Consider the following 25,291-nt stretch of genomic DNA (forward strand, 5'->3'; position numbering starts at 1 on the left):
ATGTGGGGGAAATGTGATGCCCGCCAGGTAGTCACAGGTAGGCCCTTACACAAACACCTCCCCCCCTTAATAAGGTGACAGCAGCCAACCTACAAAAACCCTTGTCACCTCTCTCAGTGTTCAATGGTCACACCAGGGGGGCGGAGCCTGGCGGTTGGCCACGCCCACCTAGGAGTCCAGAGGACCTGAGACAGGAAACAAACAGCGAGTTCCCCGTGGGGAGCAGAGAGTGAACAGAGTGTTAGATTAGTCTTGAGAGTGAAGTGGAGTGGAGTTCAAGTGCAGACCTGTGTCCAGGTCTGCCACAGTCTAACACCAGGTGTCTGGGTCGGAGCCCAGTCACCTCTGGCAAGGAGGCAGATGGTGGTGGCCACCTGCAGGAGCTGGGATTACAGCCGGTGGAACTGTAAGGGACCGGGACTGGGTAGTGGCCCGCCGGTACCAAACCGGGGAACCGATTGGAAACCGGAGCACCAGGAGGGGTACTCAGACCCAGTATGAGGCCCAGAACAACTGGACCGAGTCAAATCAATTGATTGAGGACTGGAGTTTAGGCCCTTTCCCACCTAAGACCCGACTGAAGACAACAGCCCAACGATAGGGGTAGAAAGCCACCGCCCAGGCATTGAGACCCCACGGGCCAGCGTCTACGGGCACACGGGCTCTACTGGCATACATCAGGCTGGGGAGCGGACTACCGTTGCTCAGGCATAGGAGTCATCATTTTCTACAAAAGTGAGGTGCAGGAGAAAGACGGAAACCACCAACCTGAAAAGGGGAAAAGCGCAGCCGGCTGCGGGCACCGTCCACCATCTTGTTTGGTTTACCAGAGACTCCAGTGTGTTTGTAATAGTGAGTACAACAGTGTCTCCGGGCCGCGCACTGCGCCGCACCGCACCGACACGCCAGCATCATCCATTCCCCCGCCTCAGCACCTCCCTCGGGCCCCCAGGACCATCATCCCCCTACCCACGGAGGGGGTCAACACCAAGCTGCGCAACACCGTCCCCTGGAGCCTAGTCAACGGCAGCGGTGGTGTCCATCCATTCACCACAACCCGTGGGTGGCATCATAAACTTAACCACCGAACAACCGCAGCCCCGACCGTGGACCTCTCCACCAAACACCACCCCTCACGTAGCGCCAGCAACTCTCTTTCAGTGCGACATGACCCCCGGGTCCGTGAGGAGCTCGAGCCACCCACCAACGAGCACGGATCCGAGCGGCTTGGCAGCCGGCCGAGCCCCGGGCGGTACACATCCGCTTCTTCTGGCATCCCGAACAGGATTGAACCCATCCACTTACCTGTGAAAGTGCGCCTTGAAGTTATCGTCAGCGGAGTCCCGTTGAAAAATTTCAGAATCCGCCATCTTGTCACTGTCCTGTTGCGCAAAGTTTCCCGCCCAAGCCGTCTTCTCCAAGGAAAAGTGCGCAAAAGTGAAGCCCCGCCCCCTGAGAACAGAGCAGTGCAGAAAGAAAGCAGAGTGCCCCAAAAAGACCAAGGGGGGCGGGTGAAGACCCTGTTCCATGTGACCGAAGGGATAAAGGGCAGGGACTCCAGGACTCTGCCACCCGTCTGGTTCCTGGACTCTGACAGTGCACCATGTCCGCCCCATCAGGCAAGCCAGAATTCCCGGAGCCTGCACCCAGGACAGCGGCGTGGCTGAAGGCTCAGATGACACTGCTGTGCTGCCGCAACCGAGCCCATGTGCGTCTCTTGATGGAACAATGGACAGCTGAAATGGAGGAGCTGGCCACAGTCGCACGGGCGCATGGAGTGCATTTTAGAGGAGCTGGTAGGTGACCCATGCCCCTATGTCTCTGAGGGACCGGCCGCTGTGGCTGAGGGACCCGGCCTGCCCCCGGCCCCTATATGGCCTCCCCCATCGCCCGTGCCGGCCGCCGCTGCTTCCCCGCTCAGCCCGCTGCCACCGGTATTGGTAGCGGAGTCCGCAGTGCTGCTCCGCGGGGGCCCAGACGCTAGAGAGACTGTCGGCCACCAGAAAGTTGTAGTCCCCGCATGGGCTGAAGGAGCGGCAGACTTGGAAGTGACGGTAGCGACCCCCCGTGCGATAGTTGGCGGCGACCTGCCTGCCGCCGAGAGGGCGTTGGCCCTGGCCAAGCTGGAGATGGGACCCGGCCCACAAGATCCTGCCGCCAGCCGCATGGAGTCAGATGGTAGTGGCTCGGAGGCCGACACTGAGCCGGTCTCGGAAGATGAGGCCCCCGGTGTTGTCGACATGGAGGCCACGTACATCCCGCAGTGTGGTGGGAATGGGTACCGGATGGCCCTCTCCCGCCGCGCCTGTTGTGTGCTGGAGCTGTTTGAGGGTGAGGTAGGATCTGCCTAAGAGGATGAAATCCCTCGCCCCAGACCAGAAGAGGATGAAAATTAAAGGTAGCGGATCCCGGCTACCAAGTTGAAAAGTCCCCGTTGGTTCCATACTGCCCGTTTGTTTTGCCCCGTTTTGAAAAAAAAAAACAGACATGGCTGAGAACTTTCAGGCCACCCAAAAACTTTTGGGCTTGTAAATAATCCCTGGACCACCCTACCCCGTTTTACAACCTCCAGAGAGGCAGACTGGAGGATGGGCCTGCGGGAGAGTGATGGCCGAGGCCCCGTCACCAATGCAACCCGTGGCGATCCTCCGGGTCCGGGGGTCCCCTGGACGTGGGGCCCCTAAGAGACAACCGGGTGTGGAACCCTGTACCCATCCCATAAAGCAACACCTGGGCCCGTTCCTGGACTGGGGAAAAGGGGTGCTGCCCGTTTCTTAAGGGCAGCATCAAGGCTAGGTTTGTTTGGGTGGGTGACAGAAAGACCCGGTCTCGTTCCCTTTGTTAATAAAAATGTTTTAAGTTTGCAACGTTTAAGAATATGCCTCCCGTAAGGGAAGATTTCAAAATATGCTTAAAATTGTACAAAGTTTATTATGCTTGTAAATATGTTTTACTTTTTTCAGTTAAAAGCAACAAAATAAACCGGTGGTGGATGGGCAGCCCGCGGACAGTCTGCATTAAACCAAGGGGGAATGTGATGCCCTGGACTAGCCAAGTAGTCACAGGTAGGCCCTTACACAAACACCTCCCCCCCTTAATAAGGTGACAGCAGCCAACCTACAAAAACCCTTGTCACCTCTCTCAGTGTTCAATGGTCACACCAGGGGGGCAGAGCCAGGCAGTTGGCCACGCCCACCTAGCAGTCCAGAGGACCTGAGACAGGAAACAAATAGTGAGTTCCCCGTGGGGAGCAGAGAGTGAACAGAGTGTTAGATTGGTCTTGAGAGTGAAGTGAAATGGAGTTCAAGTGCAGATCTGTGTCTAGGTCTGCCACAGTCTAACATCAGGTGTCTGGGACGGAGGCAGAGGTGGTGGCCACCTGCAGGAGCTGGGATTACAGCCGGTGGAACCGTAAGGGACCGGGACCAGGTAGTGGTCCGCCGGTACCGAACCGGGGAACCGATTGGAAACCGGAGCACCAGGAGGGATACTCAGACCCAGTACGAGGCCCAGAAACAACTGGACCGAGTCAAATCAACTGATTGAGGACTGGACTTTAGGCCCTTTCCCACCTAAGACCCGACTGAAGACAACTGCCCAACGATAGGGGTAGAAAGCCACCGCCCAGGCATTGAGACCCCACGGGCCAGCGTCTGCGGGCACACGGGCTCTACTGGCATACATCAGGCTGGGGAGCGGACTACCGTTCCTCAGGCATAGGAGTCATCATTTTCTACAAACGTGAGGTGCAGTAGAAAGGCGGAAACCACCAACCGGAAAAGGGGAAAAGCGCAGCCGGCTGCGGGCACCGTCCACCATCTTGTTTGGTTTACCAGAGACTCCAGTGTGTTTGTAATAGTGAGTACAACAGTGCCTCCGGGCCACGCACCGCGCCGCACGGCGCCGTACCGCACCGACACGCCATCATCATCCATTCCCCCGCCTCAGCACCTCCCTCGGGCCCCCGGGACCATCATCCCCCTACCCACGGAAGCGGTCAACACCAAGCTGCGCAACACCGTCCCCGGGAGCCTAGTCAACGGCAGCGGTGGTGTCCATCCATTCACCACAACCCGTGGGTGGCGTCATGAACTTAACCCCCAAACAACCCTGTTCCCGGCCGTGGACCTCTCCACCGAACACCACCCCTCACGTAGCGCCAGCAACTCTCTCTCAGAGCGACGTGACCCCCGAGTCTGTGAGAAGTTCGAGCCACCCACCGACGAGCACGGATCCGAGCGGCTCGGCAGCCGGCCGAGCCCCGGGCGGTACAGAAATACTGGAGGTCATATAGTGTAGAGAAATACTAGGAGCCATATTACAGTGTGGGAGAAATACTGGGGGCCATGATACAGTGTGGGAGAAATACTGGGCGGCATATTACAATGTGTGGGGGGGAATACTAAGGATTATATTACAATGTGAGTGAAGTACTGGGGGCTATATTACAGTGTGGGGGAATTCTAGCAATCATATTACAGTGTAAGGGGACACTGAGGACCATATTACAGTTTGGGGGATATACAGTACTCTGGCCATATTACAGTCAGGGGAAAACTAGGGACCATATTACAGTGTGGGGAAAACATAGGGGGTCATATTACAGTGTGGAAGATACTGGGGGTCATATTTTAGTGTTGGGAAATATTGGGGTCTATATTACAGTGTGAAGGGAATAGGGAGAAAAAAAAAAAGAAAAAATGCACGGTTTCGCTGCGCTGCTCAGAAAGGTAGTGATGAGGTTATTTGGGATGTAGATTTATTAATTATTTACATGCCACAGTGTGAAGGGAATACTGAGTGTCATATTACAGTATGAGGGACGTACTGGGGTTCATATTGCAGAGTGGGGGAATTGTGGTGGTCATATTACAGTGTGGGGGAAATTTGGGGGGTCAGATTACAGTGTGTTGGGAATTCTGGGGGCCATATTACAGTATGGAGAAAATGCTGGGGTCCATATTACAATGTGTTGGGAATACTGGGGGTCATATTACAGTGTGGGGGAAATACTGGGGTCCATATTACAATGTGTTGGGAATACTGGGGGTCATATTACAGTGTGGGGGAAATACTGGGGGCCATATTGCAATGTGAGGGAGATACAGGGAGCCATATTACAGTGTGGGGTGTTACTGGGGGCCATACTATAATGTGGGGGAAATACTGCAGGCCATTATACAGTGTGGGAAAATACTGGGGGCCGTATTATAGTGCGGAGAAATAGTAGGGGCCATATTATAGTTTGGAGGATACTGGAGGCCATATTCCAGTGTGGGGGTATAGTGGGGGCCATATTACAATGTGGGGGAAATACTTGGGGCCATGATACAGTGTGGAAAAAGCATAGGAGAAGGTTAATGGAGACACATGCACAACGTCTGCATTTTTTTTATCCACTCCTGGTTTTGGCTTTATACTCAGTAGTTTTCGTCCTGAAGAAGTTATTACTTCAAAACACGTAGACTTGAATAAACTACTTGGATAACACATTCTGCTTCATATTTCCTTCACTGGAAATGCGGATTGTTAACCCCTTTTCTTCTTGGTATAGTGTGGAAATATACTGGGGGCCATATTATAGTGTGGGGAAAATATTGGAGCCATATTACAGTCTGGGAAGATACTGGAAGCCGTATTACAGTGTGAGGCAAATATTCTGGCCTATTACAGTGTGTGTGGGGGGATAATGTGGGCCATAATACAGTGTGGGGGAACACTGAGGACCATATTACAAGTCTGGGAAAATACTGGTGGCCAAATTACAGTGTGAGGAATATCTTTGGGGCCATATTACAGTTTGGAGGAAATACTTGGGGCCATTCATACAGTGTGGGGGAAATATTTGGGACCATCATACTGTGTGATTGGGCAACTGGGAGCTGTGATACATTTGGGAAGAGGGGATACTGATGGTCGTCCTACATTTGGTGAGGATACTGAGGGCAGTCATACAGTGGGAGGGGGCTACTGTGGGGCCCATCACGTTGTGTATAAAGAGCTGTACATCTATCATGCTGTGTATGTGGTAGCTGTTTTAGGGGTATCATACTGTGTAGAGGGGAACTATATATGAGACTTTCTAGGGGGCAAAATGTGAGTGTCGCGGGTGGCGGGGCGCTGCGCTCGCTAACGCTCGGGTCCGGCGCTGCTGCTGCTGCTCGGTGGCTCAAGCGGTGGGCCGGATCCGGGGACTCGAGCGGCGCTCCTCGCCCGTGAGTGAAAGGGGTGGTTTGGTTTGGGGATTTGGTCCGTGACGCCACCCACGGGTTGTGGTGAAGGTGGGCACCACCGCTGCTGATGACGGGGATCCCTGGAGCGATGGTAGGGAGCAGCTGGGATGTTGTTTTCCCGCTCCGTGGGTAGGGGTTGGTGGTCCCCGGGGCCCGGTGTTGTTACGGGGAGGCAGGGCTGGTGAGGTGCAGGGTCGAAAGGGACAGCGCAGCGTGGTGCCGGACGGCACTGGTGTACTCACTCAGCAACAGATGCACGCAAAGTGTCTGGTAAACCAAACGGCTGGATGGACGGGTCCCGCAGCCGGCTGCTGTGGCTTCTCCCGGACAGTTGGCGGTGGCTGCCTTTCCCTGCACCTTTATGTATGTTCGGCTCCGATGGCTTCCCACCGGTAACCCGCTCCCCAGCGTATATGTGCCGGAGGAGCCCTTTTGCCCGCAGGCCCTGGCCCTTGGAATTCTAGCTTTGGCGGTAGCTGTATTTCCTTTAGCTGGTCGGACAGTTGCCTTTTATCGGGTCTTGGCTGCTAGGAAACCCCTGGGGTTCCGGTCACTAACGGATTTAACCTTTGACGGCGGCTCCAAGCCTGGTAGGAGTCCGCAGGCCCTGCCTGTGTGTGCTGGCTTCACTTCGCTCCCTGGTTCGGTACCGGCGGGCCACCGCCCGACCCCGGTCCTATGGTTCCGCGTTGATTCGCCTCTCCTGCAGATGGCCACCACCGTCTGCCAACCTTGCTGTCGGTGCCTGGGCCACACACCCAGACACAGCCAGTCCAGCTCCTCCACTTCCACTACACTCCTCTCCCTTTCACTTCCCTAACTGCTCCCTCTTCCTTTTCCCGTCTCCAGGCCTGTGAACTCCTCAGTGGGCGGGGCCAACCTCCTGGCTCCGCCCCACCTGGTGTGGACATCAGACCCTGGAGGGAGGCAACAAGGATTTTGTGTTTGGCTGTTGTACCTGTCTCGGGGTGGGGGTGTGTGTTTTGTAGTACCTGTGACGACCTGGCTAGTCCAGGGCGCCACATTCCCCCTTGGTTAAATGCAGACCGTCCGCGGGCTGCCCATCCACCACCGGTTTTATTTTGCAAACTGTAAAAAGAATAAATAACATGTAACGGTAAACATTAAGCATACTTCAGGTCATCTTGAACGTTGCAAACATACAGTAAAACATTTTTAATAATAACGGACGGACGCCTTCCGCTCTCCCACCCAAGCAACCTAGCCCTGATGCTGCCCCTAAGAAGTGAGCAGCACCCCTTGACCCCAGTCCAGGTTCAGGCTGCCCGAGCGGGAACGGGTACGGTAACTCGCACCCGGCTGTCACTTCAGGGGACCCCACGTCCATGGGGGACCCCTGACCCCCTGTGGATCGCCACCGGTTACGGTAGTGGCGAGCCTGGGCCATCCCTTTCCTCCAGGCTCATCCTCCAAATCTGCCTCTCCGGAGGCGGCAACGGAAAACATTGCCCAACATTATTTACAAACCCACAAGTTCGTGGGTGCCCTGCAAGTTCTCGGGCTTGTCCATGAGCAGTTCCTCATGCAGTGCGGGGTAAACGGCATTACGGGGGACAACAACTCCAGTCCCAACGGGGACGGCTCTTTTCTCCAGACAATCAGGTTATTTGTACGGTTTGATTTACTTTCAGTCATTCATTCTCTTATACAGGGGTAACGGTACTAAGGGTCCAACAGGGACAACGTCTCTTTAAGCTCCAAATTTTTGGGGGCGGTTACCACCGCGGGGGGTCGGCCCGGTCGGGCACCGTATGGTACATCGGGTTCTCCTTCCATAGGCAGCTCATCCTAGAGCCTTGGATCGCCATCGGGAATGGCGGCGGGGGCAGCGTGCTTGGGACCTCTTCTTCCATCAGCTGCACTCTTTCTGGACCTTCCGCCGCTACACCAACCCCTGGCTCCCACTCAATCAGGGCTGGTTCAGGAGCTTGCGTGGCTTGGTCACGGCGTGGCACGGTCATGGCGGCCCCCTGCTCACGGGCCCACACCACGGCAACCATTCTGCGTACCTCCGCTTTCCAGTCCATCAGTTGCTGCAGGCTCTGCGCCCTTACCTTCAGGCAGAATCGGCCAGCTCCCGCTCCAGCCAAGCAGCGGTCCCGGCGGGGAGTTCACCCGGGCCGCAATCTTCAAAGGCTACTCCTCCTCTATTTTTCCAGAGCCCCGACGCTCCGGTGGTGGGCACTCCCGCGCTCCATCCCGAGGACGCCACCATCTCTCCATCCGTTCCCCCTTGGTCTTTTCTTAGCACCTCCTCTTCAGGGGCGGGGATTCGACTTTCTCGCCTCCACTGCTCGGGAAGACGCTCGAGCGGGAAAATCTTCGCGCCCAAGATGGTGGAATCTGGAATATATCGGCCGGACGCCGCCGGTGTGGAACACAAGGCGCACTTCTACCAGCCGGTAGAACGGTAAGATCCTGTTCGTGACGCCAAGTTGTCGCAGACGGCTGGGCGCTGCGCTCGCTAACGCTTGGGTCCGGCGCTGCTGCTGCTGCTCGGTGGCTCGAGTGGTGGGCTGGATCTGGGGACTCGAGCGGCGCTCCTCGCCCGTGAGTGAAAGGGGTGGTTTGGTTTGGGGATTTGGTCCGTGACTCCACCCACGGGTTGTGGTGAAGGTGGGCACCACCGCTGCTGCTGACGGGGATCCCGGGAGCGATGGTAGGGAGCAGCTGGGATGTTGTTTTCCCCCTCCGTGGGTAGGGGTTGGTGGTCCCGGGGCCCGGTGTTGTTACGGGGAGGCAGGGCTGGTGAGGTGCAGGGTCGCAGGGACAGCGCAGCACGGTGCCGGACGGCACTGGTGTACTCACTCAGCAACAGATGCATGCAAAGTCTCTGGTAAACCAAACGGCTGGATGGACGGGTCCCGCAGCCGGCTGCTGTGGCTTCTCCCGGACAGTTGGCGGTGGCTGCCTTTCCCTGCACCTTTATGTATGTTCGGCTCCAATGGCTTCCCACCGGTAACCCGCTCCCCAGCGTATATGTGCCGGAGGAGCCCTTTTGCCCGCAGGCTCTGGCCCTTGGAATTCTAGCTTTGGCGGTAGCTGTATTTCCTTTAGCTGGTCGGACGGTTGCCTTTTATCGAGTCTTGGCTGCTAGGAAACCCCTGGGGTTCCGGTCACTAACGGATTTAACCTTTGACGGCGGCTCCAAGCCTGTTCGGGGTCCGCAGGCCCTGCCTGTGTGTGCTGACTTCACTTTGCTCCCCGGTTCGGTACCGGCGGGCCACCGCCCGACCCCGGTCCTACAGTTCCGCATTGATTTGCCTCTCCTGCAGACAGCCACCACCGTCTGCCAACCTTGCTGTCGGTGCCTGGGCCACACACCCAGACACAGCCAGTCCAGCTCCTCCACTTCCAATTCACTCCTCTCCCCTTCACTTCCCTAACTGCTCTCTCTTCCTTTTCCCGCCTCCAGGCCTGTGAACTCCTCAGTGGGCGGGGCCAACCTCCTGGCTCCGCCCCACCTGGTGTGGACATCAGACTCTGGAGGGAGGCAACAAGGATTTTGTGTTTGGCTGTTGTGCCTGTCTCGGGGTGGGGGTGTATGTGTTATAGTACCTGTGACGACCTGGCTAGTCCAGGGCGCCACATGAGCACTGTTTTCTAGGGCACCTATATGGGATATTAATATTATTCAGCGGGCAATTTTATCATCTAGAGGGCATAAAGTAGGCATTTTACTTTGAGGCACAGTGGCGGACCTTATCTAGAGCACTAAGAGGATCAGTAATAGGGACACATATGAAACCGGAGTTCTGTATTGGGGTATTAGTAAGATGAGGTGTTGGGTATAGATGGGGACGATGCTAGAACTGTGAGAAGTCAGATGTGTCGTTGTAATCTCCGCAGACAAGTTGTGACTGGGAGAAGTTGTTATGATGGTCTGTGCCAAATGGAAAAAAAGGGAAAAGTGAACGTCTCCATCAGAAAGAATGTCTGCTGTAAATCACCATCTATACCTGCACTGTAACTTCTTATATATTCTGCAGGATTGGTATCTACCACTATACGGTCACCGTATGGTGGTAATAGTAGTGCTAATCTACGTATAGTGATTTCAAGTAACATCCCAGTCATCTGCTGAGGTTCCTCTATACCCATGATTAGGATACAACACTGTAGAAGTTACCATGGTTACCTGGTTAGTGGCCCACTCAGGTGTTATGCCCCCCACCCCGAACTGAACCCCTAGCTACACCTCTGTGTTGACAGTTATACATTGATATGAAAACATAAAACATTTCCAAAAACTGACAGTTATACCCACCAGAAATAGTTGTTTTCACTATGAATACACTTACAGATGAATCTCCAGCTGTGGACAACAAGAAATCTTCACCACAGATGTGACTTATAAAATTAAAACAAAAAAGAGAAAAAACGACTACACCAAGCAATAAAAAATCTCAGACAGACTTCCTCAATGTCTCACATGCCGCCGTCATGAGTTGTCTATATTGTGATCATTGAACCTGAGCTTTTCTTTGAAATCTTTTAGCAATTAAACATAGTCTTTAAATATTTTTCAATTTATTGGGGGGAAATCAAGATATAATACAGAATGAATAGAGGTTTCATTTATAAGGCTTGGGCTACATCTTGACTTTGTCCCTAAACGCCTAGATGTCGCTGCTACGTTGCAGCCCAAACAAGTAAATGGGGTTATGATGACCCCAAGGGTACTGCGACCTTGACAAGCAAGTCACAAGATGTTCATCCGAGTAAGATTTTTTGCGATCTGTTTGTTACAGGTGACATTTTTTAGAATAAGCTCTTATGGCCTTTATGAGAAATAACACTGTATTTCAAACTATTATATGACTTTACAAATAGCAAATGTGGTCCGAAAAGGGAATATAACCATCACTATTAATGCAGCACATACTGCAGGTGATCTATCCTTCCTTGCATCACTTTGCAAAAACAAAAAACACTAGTAGCTTATGTTAATCACAAATCAAGACAATAAAAAAATTCCGGGACATATTTATGCATAGTGTACGGTCATGGCCAAAAGTTTTGAGACTGACAAATTTTTGATTTTCACAAATTTTGCAGCTTTAAGTGCTTTTTGGATCTTTTAGACGTTTCTATGATTGCTGAAGCACAATTATAAGCATTACATAAACTTTTACTGCCTAATACATAAAGTTTATGCAAAGATTCATTATTTACCATGCTGATCCTTATTTTTCAAGACTTCTGCACTTCACCCTGATATTCTGGAGATCATCTTCTGAGCCAAATCCTGACTGATTACTAGAGATAAGCGAACCTTTGGAAGCGAAGAGTACTAGAGATAAGCGAACCTTCAGCAGGTACAGTCGAACCTTAAAAAAGTTCGGTATGTGACCCCCGACTTGATACAAACCTCAATGGAAATCTGTAATTGGCAGTTCGTGGCTCCACCCACATGCTGCCAGCCATAAACAGAACATTACCGGGGGAGGGTGTGTGGCATTTTTCTAATTTTTGTTTGTGTGTGCACACTTCATCTGCTCACGCTGATTTTACCCCAAGTGCGAGCCGTTCAAACACTGCACACAGCACACACAGGGCAGAGTATCACTCATACCCAATCACAGCTCTGCTTTTTTGAGTGGTTTGCACTCATAACTCACTTGTACTTTGAACTCGAACTTTGGTTTTATGGTAGTCAGTTTCTGAACCCGAACTCCAAACATCAAAACTCAGGTTCACTCAGGTCTACTGATGACAACCCATTCTGGTCTAATCAGTATTTAGAGTTCTGTGTTTTTGTTTCTCCACCCACTGTTTGAGGATTGACAATATGTGCCCTACCATGGATCCGAAATGTCAATGTATTGTTTATCGAGTTAGTAAGTTATCACTTTTTACCTCTCAGACGGTCTCCGTCAAGCTGGAAAATGCTTTGTTCAAAACTAAATTTATCTTGGATCATTGGGAGAACTTTTTCTTGGAGGATATTTAGATACCATTCTTTATTCATGGCAGTGTTCATAGGCAAAACTGGGAGTGAACCCACTGCCTTGGATGAAATGCAACCCCACACATGAATAGTCTCAAGATGCTTTACTGTTGGCATCACACAGGGCTCATGGCAGCACTCACCTTTTTTCTCCAGACAGTCATTCTTCTAAATATCCTAAAAAGTTTGAAGGGGGCTTCATCAGAGAAAGCTCTCCAGGACATACAGGCAGCATCGGACTGGCTACCGGAGGAATCTCCAGTAATGCCAGGCCTGGATTCAGTTACCTGCATTCCGGAGCTCTCACCTGAGCAGCCTAGACTGAACCATGAGCGCCAATGATTGATTCCCCGGTGATTGCGGTTCAGTTCATGACAGTTGCAGACAGGCTGGGCTGATCTACGGTGCTCTCACCTGAACTCCGAAGATCAGCCCGGCCTGTCCGCAGCTGTCATGAACTGAACCGCAATCGCCGGGGAATCAATCACTCGGCGCTCGCGGTTCAGTCCTGAAAACTCTGAGATCAGTCCAGGCTGCAGGTGAGAGCTCCGGAGTGCAACATAGTTAACTGAATCCAGGCCTGGCATTACTGGAGATTCAGAAAAAAACAAGAAAAATAATCCCTAGGGATCAAACCAAACAGCAAACCAAATATTAATCCCTATTTTTTAAAAATTGTCTTTATTCAGTCATCTATTTTAAAAACTGTCGATACAGAGCACAAAAAATAGCCACTAAAAGGTGGATGAATTGGTGAGTTTTGGGAGAAGTGCGACACTTGAGGATATACTTTAGATTTTTTTTGGTTTAGGTAGGGGTAAGCTATTGCTCTCCCTATTCAACTTCCCCCTACCTACCAGCGGAGTTTAAACACCCTAATACTTGGTGCTCCCGCTCCTCGGCAGCTGTCCCTCACTGACCCTTTAATCCACAACAAACTACCACCATCACCACAACAGTGTTAGTGCAGTGTGCAAGTCACTAAGATTTCCAAAAAACGTCCTGAGGTCAATAATCATCAAAACTTAATAGTTTCTTACATATACAGGGATGTATATTATATACCCACTGGAACCATCATCACATACTCATTTAGTAGGATGTTTCAATACCAGTACATTAGGCAATCCACTGTTCATACTTCATATTCAATAAGCCTCAAAATTATGGTACATCTATTAATACACAGCAAATAGGTGGTGTCAGAAGCAATGTCTATTTGCTTCTGACACCACCCATGAGAAGACCTCAATTTGGAGGCTACTAGTGACTTCACCGGTCGCTATACCCAGACATTCATTGTGTGGCCAGAGAAAATAGAACATCTCCTGATGAACCCCCAGATACCCTGAGGGAGAAACGCGTTGGGATAGGGACGAGTGATGAGTATTTGCTGTGTATTACTAGATGTACCATAATTTTGAGGTTTATTGAATTTGAAGTATGAACAGTGGATTGCCTAATGTACTGGTATTGAAACATCCTACTAAATGAGTATGTGATGATGGTTCCAGTGGGTATATAATATACATCCCTGTATATGTAAGAAACTATTAAGTTTTGATGATTATTGACCTCAGGACTTTTTTTTGGACATCTTAGTGACTTGCACATTGCACTAACATGGTTGTGGTGATGGTGGTAGTTTGTTGTGGATTAAAGGTTCAGTGAGGGACAGCCGCCGAGGAGCGGGGGCACCAAGTATTAGGCTGTTTACACTCCGCTGGTAGGTAGGGGGAAGTTGAATAGGGAGAGCATTAGCCTACCCCTACCTAAACCAAAAAAACATCTACAGTATATCCTCGAGTGGCGCACTTGTCCCAAAACTCACCAATTCATCCATCTATTTTTTGTGCACTGTATCGACAGTTTTTAAAATAGATGACTGAATAAAGATTACTGGAGATTCCTCTGGTAGCCAGTCCGATGCTGCATACACGTATTGGACTGCAGAGGACTGGGGTAATGTTATTTTTACTGATGGACTCTTCAGGTTATTTTGGACATTTTAAAACAGTAACTAAAGCCGATTTCACCCCTGTGTCTCAGTGAGTAAGAGCTACATTCTTGGCATTATACCGTTTACTAATCAGAAGGCGGTGACTAACCAAAATTTGATTTGTGGCAATAAATTAGGGCAAATATCAATACTGGAAAGCCTAGAAAATACTAACAAGGGGAGACAAAGGAGCTGATTGTAAGAGATTACACTCTATTGGTGTGAGACAGAACCATTCTGGCCACAAGGGCTTACACACTACATGAGAGAGAAAGCATGCTGCTGATCATAACAGCTTACACACTACCAGAGAGGGAAAGGACCCCACTGACCATAAAAGCGTACAATCTAAAGGAGAGAGAGAAAGGACCCTACTGTCCATAAGATCTTACACACTACAGAAGAAGGAAAGGACCCCACTGACCATAAGATCTTACATACTATAGGAAAGGGAAAAGAGTCCACTGACCAGAAGATCTTACACACTACAGAAAAGGGAAAAGAGTCCACTGTCCATAAGATCTTACATACTACAGGAGAGGCAAAGGACCCCACTAATCATAAGATCTTACACACTACAGAAGAAGGAAAGGCCCTCACTGACCATAAGATCTTACACACTACAAGAGAGGGAAAGGAGCCCGCTGATCATAGGAGGGTAGAAACTAAAGGAGATAGAGAAGAACCCTGCTGGTCCTAAAAGCTTACACTCTATAGAAGAGAGAGACTTACCCAGCGACTCTTGAGATTGAAAATAATTCTCTTATACAAACTGTGCTCCACTGGACTGCTGATCTGTGATGATTCAGGTACTGACCACCACTGTAAAAGGTATGATAATTTTCTAGATGTCACATCTGCAGAGCATTATGGGGAGGCCTTCTTGGCAATATGACATTATCCCACTCTCTAAAGCTTCCACAGTGTTGGAAATGCTGGGCAATATTTTTTTTGCTAACCATGAATCAAATTTCAAAATATTTGAATTCATATAAAACCACAAAGTTCAAGAAGTTCAACTTGAACTAATCCTCCGCAAATCAATCTGCTCATCTCTAAATGTAGCACAATTTACAGTACATAACACAGAGTGTGCTCTACCTATGGACATCCCGTTATACTGACACTCAGAGGAAGACGCTTCTGTGATAGACTTTACTAGGTTGTCATTTTGTATATACCACATTTGTCTAAGCTTTAATCTTTTGACAGATTGTGTCACATTATTCTTTAAGCTTCCTCAGGTACAAAAAAGAATTGTAAATGGGTTCATTGATTGTCTCGTTCAGGCCCTGATGCAGTACAATTGCCTTAATCTCGAACAGTTCCACCAGTTTACTTTACAGTTGGTTCAAAAAAACATATCATCTAATAATGACCAAATTTATGTGAGATGGTCTTTATTTTTTACATGAATTTATTGATCTATAGTGAAAGATGAGAGACAGAAGCAGAAGTAACACTTAAAAATATATACTGAGTCATAGAGAAACCCGTGTGCTAGGATTTGTTAATCTACAGCAGCACCACTTGGTGGAACTAGAGTATAACTATCAGTAAGATGACATGCCTGATGGAGAGACCCAAGTAATCTCGACAGCTTGTCTTGTAACATCATTTATTTTATTTTTGTTAGCCATTAAAGGATATTATAACTACAAGATTATTATTTTACTTCTCTCTGATAGCAATCAATCTTTTATCATTTTTTTAACTGGCTAACATGGCACCAAACCGTTTTTCTTTTAACATTGAAAACATGAGCACCAAAACATTCATCCTGGTCACACCTTTCTCAGTCCTTGTATGAATGTTCTTATGTAAGGCTGATTTTCTAAATTCGAACTCTCCAGACTATTCAACACCAAAATCCGGGACTTTTAAGATTCCTAATTCATTAAGTGGTGTGTGTTTTTTAATGAATTGGGTAACTATTACTGCAGTGGCTTCATTTGTTAAAATTGGTATGTACAATGCCAGACTTAAAGAATCAGGACCATTGTTCTAGGCAGCACATTGCCCGGTGTAAACAGGAGATGTGCTGCGGATAACATGATCTGTATGGGGACAGAATGAACTATTAGTGATCATTCTAACCCTTGTCAGTCATTGTGAAGAGGCTTATACACAAGATCTGGATGACTTTACTTACTTAATTGATTACGCTCATTTAAAGGTCTTAAATCGGCTCCTGTAAATACAACTAAAATGTTTGTGTGTGATGGTGCAATATGTGAGCAGATGGGGCACAACTTTTGCCTTTTACCCAGGGCCATACTTTGTCTAAAACTGGCCCTGATGTCATCTCCTCTGCTCTTATCAATATCTAGGAGTTATTATCTACTTTACAACAGCCACATAGACTTAGGATTCAATAAACTGGAGATATTCTTTGGCTTCTATGGGAGAGTGTTGTGGGCATGCTCTGTGACCTGTGGAGAGGTCATTGCGCAAGCAAAGGGAAACAAACTGTGTCTGTCATCTTTTCTAAGTGGCAGATCCTGTGCTATCTAAACACTTGTGTAAGCAATTTTAATTATAATTCTATCTGTGATGACTACCAAAAATTGAAGAGCAGGAGGTGTCAGCTTTTAATGAGGCCAACTCTAAAAGTGAAAACTGCAAGACTGTGCATATATATATATATATATATATATATATATATATATACACACCTACATACACAAATATATATATATATTGACATGGAAAATCGCGTTCAATATAGCAACTGGATTTATAGGATAGGACAACATTTTTTGATGATAGATTCCCTTTTGGAACCAATTATATTCAAGGCAATTACATAGAATTGCAGGATGCAGTATATAACTTTAGGACTGACGTATTTCCAAGCTATAAATATTTTTTCATGAAGTTCTAGAGAACTTTAACTTTAACTAAGAAGCCATATTGCATTCAAAATATTCAGAAAATTTAGAACTTTGTTATGTTTTTATATAGACATCCTGACTGATATACCATATTTATGCTGCCTCATTCATTCATTCATTCATTCATTCATTCATTCATATCTGTATAATATTTTTGAACATATATAGATATATAAACATGTGTTCTAATCAGTAATGTCACCTGGAAGAGTTGTAACCACAATAGGCAACAAATTTAGTAGAATTTTTAACAATTTATCTGGCTGCTTGAACAGTTATTTGACTACAGAACGTGAATGTATTTACTGTAAGACTACCACCAAAAGCAGTGCAAATTATTTGCACTCTATTACGGTAAACCTTTACTTGTGCCTTTTAGTCACTGAATTATTTCTTGTATTTTTTTGTGGGTGTTGCAGAAGATATTTCTAACTTTAAATATGTCTTGATGATTGAGAAAACTTTCCTTTAGAAACTTTTACAGTTTATAGCAGAAGGAGCCTGGGGTTTCCCACCTGTGTGTATCTTGCATGTCTTTATACTCTAGATGCGCTGGAGGGCTCTCGATAGCACTACAGAAGACATGTAGCTGTTACATCCCTCCTACATCACACACCCTTTTATAATTTATTCCCCACAAAAAGGAAGTTCCCTTTTTTACATAGTAGTAGTAATATTTTAGTTTTCTGCAGTGAGCGTTCTTACACGCGATTCTCTTGAGGAGAGGTAAGATATACCCCCACTGCCTCCTTAGATCACTCTCTCTATACTATTGCATTTTCCTACCTGAACTTTTTTCGCAACTTCCACTATTTTGCAGAGTGACATGTGACTATATATCTGAAAAATTACTTTTATATATGAAATCCATCTATAATATATAAACACACTGTATATATAAAGATGAGATAAAAAAAATAAACTGCGACTATTAATGTATATATATATTTACACACATATATGTATATATGTAGTCAAGAGTTATTAATGTGTATTACATGTGTATTAAAAATCATGACTAATATTTTATATATATATATATATATATATATATATATATATACAATATTAGTCAAGATTTTTTATTTTGCATTACTCATGTATATATAGATATATATATGACTAGGTGGGATTTAATATTCTCTTTTTACTTCTGTAAAGATTTATGATGCAGCCTATTGATGGAAAGCATCTAAAATATAGTTAATATGAAAGTGTACAAACATTGTTTCTTAGTTGTAGATAAACATGCAGGCCGTTATATTGTAATATTTTTATTAATATCATTTTTTGTGCATTCACATGTGAATGCTGTCCTATGTGTTGCTTAACAGTTAAAATTGTACAATTTTAAGTCCCAAGTACATTGCAGTTGACCTGACCCAGGCTGTCGCATGCTGTAGGTTTTCAGCCCACCACAGTCTATAGATCGGGGTCCCCCAACCTTTTTCACTTTTCACGTCACATTAGATAGTGCTGTGAGCTATGAATGATGTTATCTTGAGTTAACTACTAGTGATATGCTGAAGACTCTTGTACCAACTTCTACTAATAGAATGACATAGATATCTTTAGTACCAACAGTTTTTTATTTTTTCATTTATTTTACTCCCCTATATAGCGCTATTAATTCTGCAGCGCTTTACAGATGCGATCAGTTAGAGATCAATGAGCAATTGCAAAACTGATCCCTCTAATCCATAAAACATCAGCCTATATGTAATATTGTAAGTATATGAAATATCTAAAAACCAGCAATACTAAGACAATCTTTGCAGTAAGAACTGGTAATATATAAATCTGCAGGGGCCGATGTGATAATAGCCTCTGCATACATCTTCATGGTGTATCATCATGGCTTTTTTCTATAGTTCAGTGTTCTATAGGTCACTGCTGGGTTCAGTATAACTCACCATGTACGTTTTTAGGGCAGCCGGACAGAAAGATGTGTTCATCTTGTCTGTTTCCTTCATTAATTATGTTTTTCCATCACTTTATTGTGTTAATTATTTTAACAACTGAAATGATGGCGGGAATTTGGGTATTGGTTATTGGGGATGTCTGTGGGGAAAGTGCCTAAAACATCAGCAACTGTTATATCGTAACTGTTGTATACAGTAATGTGTTGTAGCATATGGTGCTAGTGACCCGAATGTCAACTATTTAAGAAAAAAACAAACAAAAAAAAACGAATGCAAGCATTGTAGAGTAAAAAATATGTCATGAATGCTAATTAATTAATACTGTTTTCCATTTTTGCAATTAATTTCTTAGCGATATCTTTTATTGTAAGGCCATAATTGTCTGTTGTATAGATTGCATTTTTTCAGGTGAAAATACAGCATAATGCCAATGCTGCTTAAAAGGAATCTGTCAAAATGATCCATTCTCCCAAAACTGAGAGAAAATGTCATCACTGTTTTGATTCTATGTAAGGCCTCTGTCACACGTTCGTGCCTCCGGTACATGTTTGGCAGTTTTCTCACGTACCGGAGGCACGTACACACATGGACATATGATTTCATAATTGTTTGGACACACGTAAGTATTTTGGAACGGAACGTGTGTCCGTTCTGTACTTACATGTGTCCGTGTGTTTCACACGCTGACATGTCCACGTGTTCTCCGGCAGCACGGGTGTCACATGGCCCGCACCCGTACCACACGGATGTAGTGTGGATGTGGTCCCGTGTGACACGCGCCGGAGAAACACATGTCATTATTTTAAAATAAAAAAAACACATACTCACCTCCACCAGCCCTGCAGAATCTTCCACTGCAAACAGTTGCTGCCGGCCGCCGCTCGTTATGAGCGTGTTATGGAGGTGGGCGTGCTGATACGGGCTCTAATCTCCGCCCCTCCGCTCGGCCGGAAACAGCATCAGCGGGGAGTGGGCAGGGCTGGAGCTGAAGATCAGAACCCTGAACAGCAGCAAGGACCACGTGAGTATGCAAATTACGGGTTCTCCGTGTATTATCGCGGATAACACACTGAGAACACACGTGGACCGCACCTACCGGAGACACATACTTACCACACGCAACACGCAGGGAAAATACGTGTCTCGCGGCACATGCGTGATTTCCACGTGAGTGTGCCAGAGGCCTAAATAAGGCTTACGTGCTCTGGGAGTGTCAAAGCACTTCCTAAGTCTTTGCCTCCCGGGTTCCCTGCCAGTGCCACATTCCCTGCTCAGTCTCACCTTCTTCAGGGTCAAAGTAAAGGATACCATATGACTGTAAGCTCTGAAATTTGGGACCAAATAAAACCAGGCATTATACAAAGATACTGTGCTTTTGTCACTGAAGTCCTAGAATAAAAACATGACTTTCCATTAGAAGAACTTTGTTTTTTTTACAATTACAGGATAAAGTAATTGTCCACATAAGGTTTGTCCGACCTTTTGGCATCTCTGGGCCACATCGGCAGAAGAGTTGACTTGGGCAACACATTAAATGGATAAACACTAACAAAAGCTGAACAGCACAAAAAAGGTCTGGGCATAATAATTTTAGTGATTTCCACCACTTCACAAAACCAAAATAGTCCTCACATAATAATCCTAATATTGCAGCAGTCCATTTGGAATGTTTTATTTTTTTTTTTTTTTTAATAATCAAGTAGGTCCCTAAATTGTAATGACTAATATAGAAAATATAAAATAAGGCGCTACACTGAGGTTGTTGTATACATCAGGTAGGATACATTTAGGCAGTTGCATATATCACATAGGATATACTGAAACTGCTAAAAATACATCACATAGTATATTCTGACACTGCTATGTACATCACCCAGGAAACACTGAAATAGCTATGTAAATCATATAAAAGACACTAAAGGGCACCTTACACGCTGCGATATCCCTATGGATATCGCTAGCGAGCGTACCCGCCCCCGTCGGTTGTGCGTTATGGGCAAATCGCTGTCCATGGCGCACAATATTGCTTACACCTGTCACACGGATTTACCTTCCCTGCGACGTCGCTGTGGCAGGCGAACCGCCTCCTTTCTAAGGGAGCCGTTCATGCGGCGTCACAGCGATGTCACACGGCAGCCATCCAATAGAAGCGGAGGGGCGGAGATGAGCAGGCGGAATATCCCACCCACCTCCTTCCTTCCTCATTACCGGTGGACACATGTACGGAGATGTTCGTCGTTCCTGCGGTGTCACAAATAGCAATGTGTGATGCCGCAGGAACGACCAACAACCAGCGGCATGCACCACCAACGATATTATGAAAAGGAGCGACGTGTCAACGATCAACGCTTTTTGACGTTTTTGCGATCATTGATCGTCGCTCCTAGCTGTCACACGCTGCGATGATGCTAACCTGCTCGTACAGTTCTGTGTGCCAAAATTAGAAGACCACCAGTCGAAAAAATAGGGGAATTGGTACAACTAAGCACATTGTCCCAATAGAAATTTGTGTTGGGCCACATTAACAGCCATCTTTGGCCACATCGGCTCTCAGGCCACAGGTTGGACAACCCCGGTCTACATATATACTGAATCAACCCTCAGTAGAGGTCACCTTTTAGGCTATTTGTGGTTCAGATAAATATCTTGTAGGGAAATGGTTACGTTGAAAATAGCATTAGATCTGTAGGCCGAATACTATAGAGCAGGAGAAGCTTATCAGATTGATAAACACTTTTGTGGGAAATGACTTAGTAAACCTTGTATTTTATTCATTGAAATCCTTGGTGTTTGTTTGCATGAGGCCAGTGTTTGGTCCTAGTCAGTGATTGACAGTCTTCCCTATATGACTCTGCATGCAGAGAGTTATCAGTCACTGAGTAGGACTACCCACTGGACTGTTGTATACAAATGCCATGGATTTCAATGAATAAAGACAGGTTTTACTGAATTTTTTCCAACAAGCCTAGCTGTTGGTCTGCTCAGTTTTGCTTTACCATACTGTCCACAGATGGGACTGAAAGCACAATGTGACAGGTTTCCTTAGACATGTCCCAGTTTTAGAAGCGGGGAGTGGTTACATTATGGTTTTTGCATAAGAGGGAGTGAGGCAAGCAGCAGATTTGTTTTCTTTCCATTTTTTGCCGTGAGATTTTTTGTAATAGACAAAGTGGCTCAAAATCTTTATGGTAAATAATAATATGTTCCATTTTATTTCACAAAAATAATATTTTCATTTTGTTTATTGCCTAAATCCTCCCTTCCCCCATTACCTGCCTGTATAATATCCAAACTCAAATTGTATAGAATATTGCTTTGATTTTCATAAAATATACATAAATAATATAATTACCTATTCATCTTTTTTGGAATGTCTTGATGTTTGTCTTTTAACTTGGCAGTTTTTGTGCACTACATAGTGTAGTTTTTGTATGCACCATTAATCCCAGTGCAGGAGCAGTGATGTGTGAAGCATTTCTATACAGAAAAACAAAAAATGTGAATCTCCAGAGACAAGTGTAAAGTTGCTTTCCATCAACCTTAGAATATATAAAATATGTCTGTTGTGCTTAACATATGTTCAAAGTATTTAAAAGGAACCTGTACCTCAGTATTGTTTATAAACATCATCGGTCCCAAACTTTTCTTACCTAAATAAGAAACATCTCTACCACGTTCAGCTCTGGGAGATGGTCATGAGCCTCATGCTGAGCCCCCGAGTAGTGACATCCTAGCCGCCCTCCCACAGTAGTGATACTCTCAGTAGTGTCCTCATTACTAGAATATTAACAAAAGTCAAACCTTCCCTGCAGAAACCACACTGAGACCAGGTGCCCTTCTCAATTTTAGGCAATATTTTTACATCTAGGGATTCCTACCTTGCCCTACTCAGTGTAGAGGGAGTCTCTGATGCAAGAATACCATCACATTTAGCCTCAAACAACCCACTAACTGGCATTATCCTTTCTCGAGCTTAAACCTTTAGCCTATTACCCTCAGGCCCAGTATATGTGCATCTAGATCTGCTCTTCTCTTCTGTGATACTTCCAAAAGCCACCATCTGGCACCTGCTCTTCATAACTGTTTGCCAGACCTGATAGTAACCAAGTTGGCAGACAGCTGCGAGCCACAAATCATGGGCCCCAAGGGAGGTTGAGGACCTAATGTATGTGAAGATACAGCAGTCAAGGACTTGTTATTGCCTTTTAACAATGTCCAGGATGAGCGTATATATATATATATATATATATATATATATATATATATATATATATATAAAAATATATATATATATATATATATATTATGATCACTCTAGACCTGCTCACTTCTGGCTATTTGGGCAGTGAGCCGAGCTGTCATGGCTGTTCTTGCATTTATTCCTACTTTTCATTTGATTGACGCCCCATTTTGCCTGTGATTGTGTTGAATGGGAGATCAGTCGAAAGAACAGTGGACATGACTGGAAAAACAGACCATGACTGCTCAGTGCTGCTCCAGTCCTCACCAAGATGACTGCAAATGAGTGGGAGTAGCACAATTTATAACATTTCCATTCATTTACTACTGTATGTAAACTACATTCTGGACATCATTGAAAAAGTAATAACGCCATAACTGCCTTATCCTCAATTATATACGTAATTATGAGTCAATAAGATCCCTATACTGCTCTATCTCTTGCTACTGGCCATGTTCTTTGAACTTCTGTCTTAATAAGTGAAACTAATGTAGCTGATTTGAGGTGATTGAAATGTCTAGGTGTGAAACTGGAAGGTATTAATCATATTCTATCTCTACATCTTAAAGCAAATAGAGATGAGCATACCCGAATGGTAAAGTTCAGGGGTTTGTACTGGTCACCTAGTGTTCGGGACTGAACTCCGAAGACGGACTTCTCATGGAAGTCCATGTTATTGTTTAGGTTTGCCACCCAAATAAAGCTTGTTGAAAATCAACAGACTTTTAGGCTGTGTACAATTCTGTACCCATCATAGCCATGCTAAATATAAAGTCCGGATCACAGATTGCACCGCCATTTCGTTCAGTGCCGAGTACCCAAACCGCCTGGTGCATAGGGAATTAAAAAAAATGTCATGGGATCCCCCATATGTTTCTATGTTTGATAACCAGCGAAGGTAAAGCAGACATCTGAAATCTGTGTTAGGTCATCCACACAGTGTCCTCCATTGCACTCTTGAGCATGAGCAAATCTCTCTGCCATGCTGAGGGCAGATTGAAGCATTGTAGTGCGCATGTGCACGCGTTATTTGACCTTTAAACCCAAAATTAGAAGATTTGACCAAAAATTGTTGTACACAACCCGTAACCTACTGGGAAATACCAATACAAATACAACAAAATTATCCCAATAACAACTATGAAATAATTAAAAAGGTTTTTATTGATGGCACATTAAAAAACATAATAGACACAGACATGATTTAAAATAGATAAAATGAACCTGAAGGCAGGGAGAGCAGGTCATACACCATTAATGATAGAGTATATGCAATAGAAAATCACTGCAGATTGAAATATTATAGTCAGTCACTATATATAAACATTAGAGTGGTAATGCAAGTTATAATAAACTCATATTGGTAAAATACCTAATATAACCGCATCCCAAAATTACCTCACTGACATTAATCTACTGACATAGATATACCAGGTCTGGTAGATCTATGTCAGTAGATTAATGTCAGTGAGGTAATTTTAGGATGCGGTTATTTGTCCTTTCCCAGCGCTTGTGTGACGACCTGGCAAAACCAGGTAGTCACAAATAGGCCCCTGCATAACACCTTCCCTCACTAGGAAACACACAGCCAACCAGTAAACCCTAGTCACCCCCCTAGGGAAAGATAGACACACCAGTGGGCCTGACCAGGCAGTTGGGACACGCCCACCCAGGGGTCCTGACAGATCGGGGCAGGAAAGTAAACAGTCTTGTCTAGAGTTCAGTGCGGAGTGGAGGTCAGGCCTGTGTGTCAGGCCTGAAGCTGACTGACAGGTACCAGGGTAGGAGCCCTGGTGCCACTGGCTAGGAGGCAGACAGTGGTCTCCATCAACAGGAGATGGAAAGACGGCTCGGTGGAACCGAGGTGGACCGGGCCAGGGTAGGAGCCTGCCGATACTGACATGGGGAACCGACCCAGAAACCGTAGCACAAAGGGGGGTACTTGGACTCTGAAGCCAGGAACCAGAACCTACTGCAACTGGTTAATTAACCGATTGAGGCCAGGACTAGAGGTCCTGTCCCACCCAAAGTC

General features: G+C 46.3%; 1 protein-coding gene across 2 annotated transcripts in view; it reads left to right on the forward strand.

Annotated features, from left to right (window-relative positions):
- The window catches only part of IRF4 (interferon regulatory factor 4), a 110,984-nt gene that overhangs the window by 32,858 nt on the left and 52,835 nt on the right, over positions 1-25,291 (forward strand). The window contains exon 2 of one of the 2 annotated variants that reach the window (XM_075316488.1): positions 11,453-11,572. The exons of the other annotated variant lie outside the window; for it this stretch is intronic. The gene's annotated coding sequence lies outside the window, so the exon portion shown is untranslated. The remainder of the gene's footprint in view (positions 1-11,452; positions 11,573-25,291) is intronic. 2 annotated transcript variants of the gene reach the window in all.

The sequence above is a fragment of the Anomaloglossus baeobatrachus genome, chromosome 6 (genome assembly GCF_048569485.1).
Source record: "Anomaloglossus baeobatrachus isolate aAnoBae1 chromosome 6, aAnoBae1.hap1, whole genome shotgun sequence".
Lineage (NCBI taxonomy): Eukaryota > Metazoa > Chordata > Amphibia > Anura > Aromobatidae > Anomaloglossus > Anomaloglossus baeobatrachus.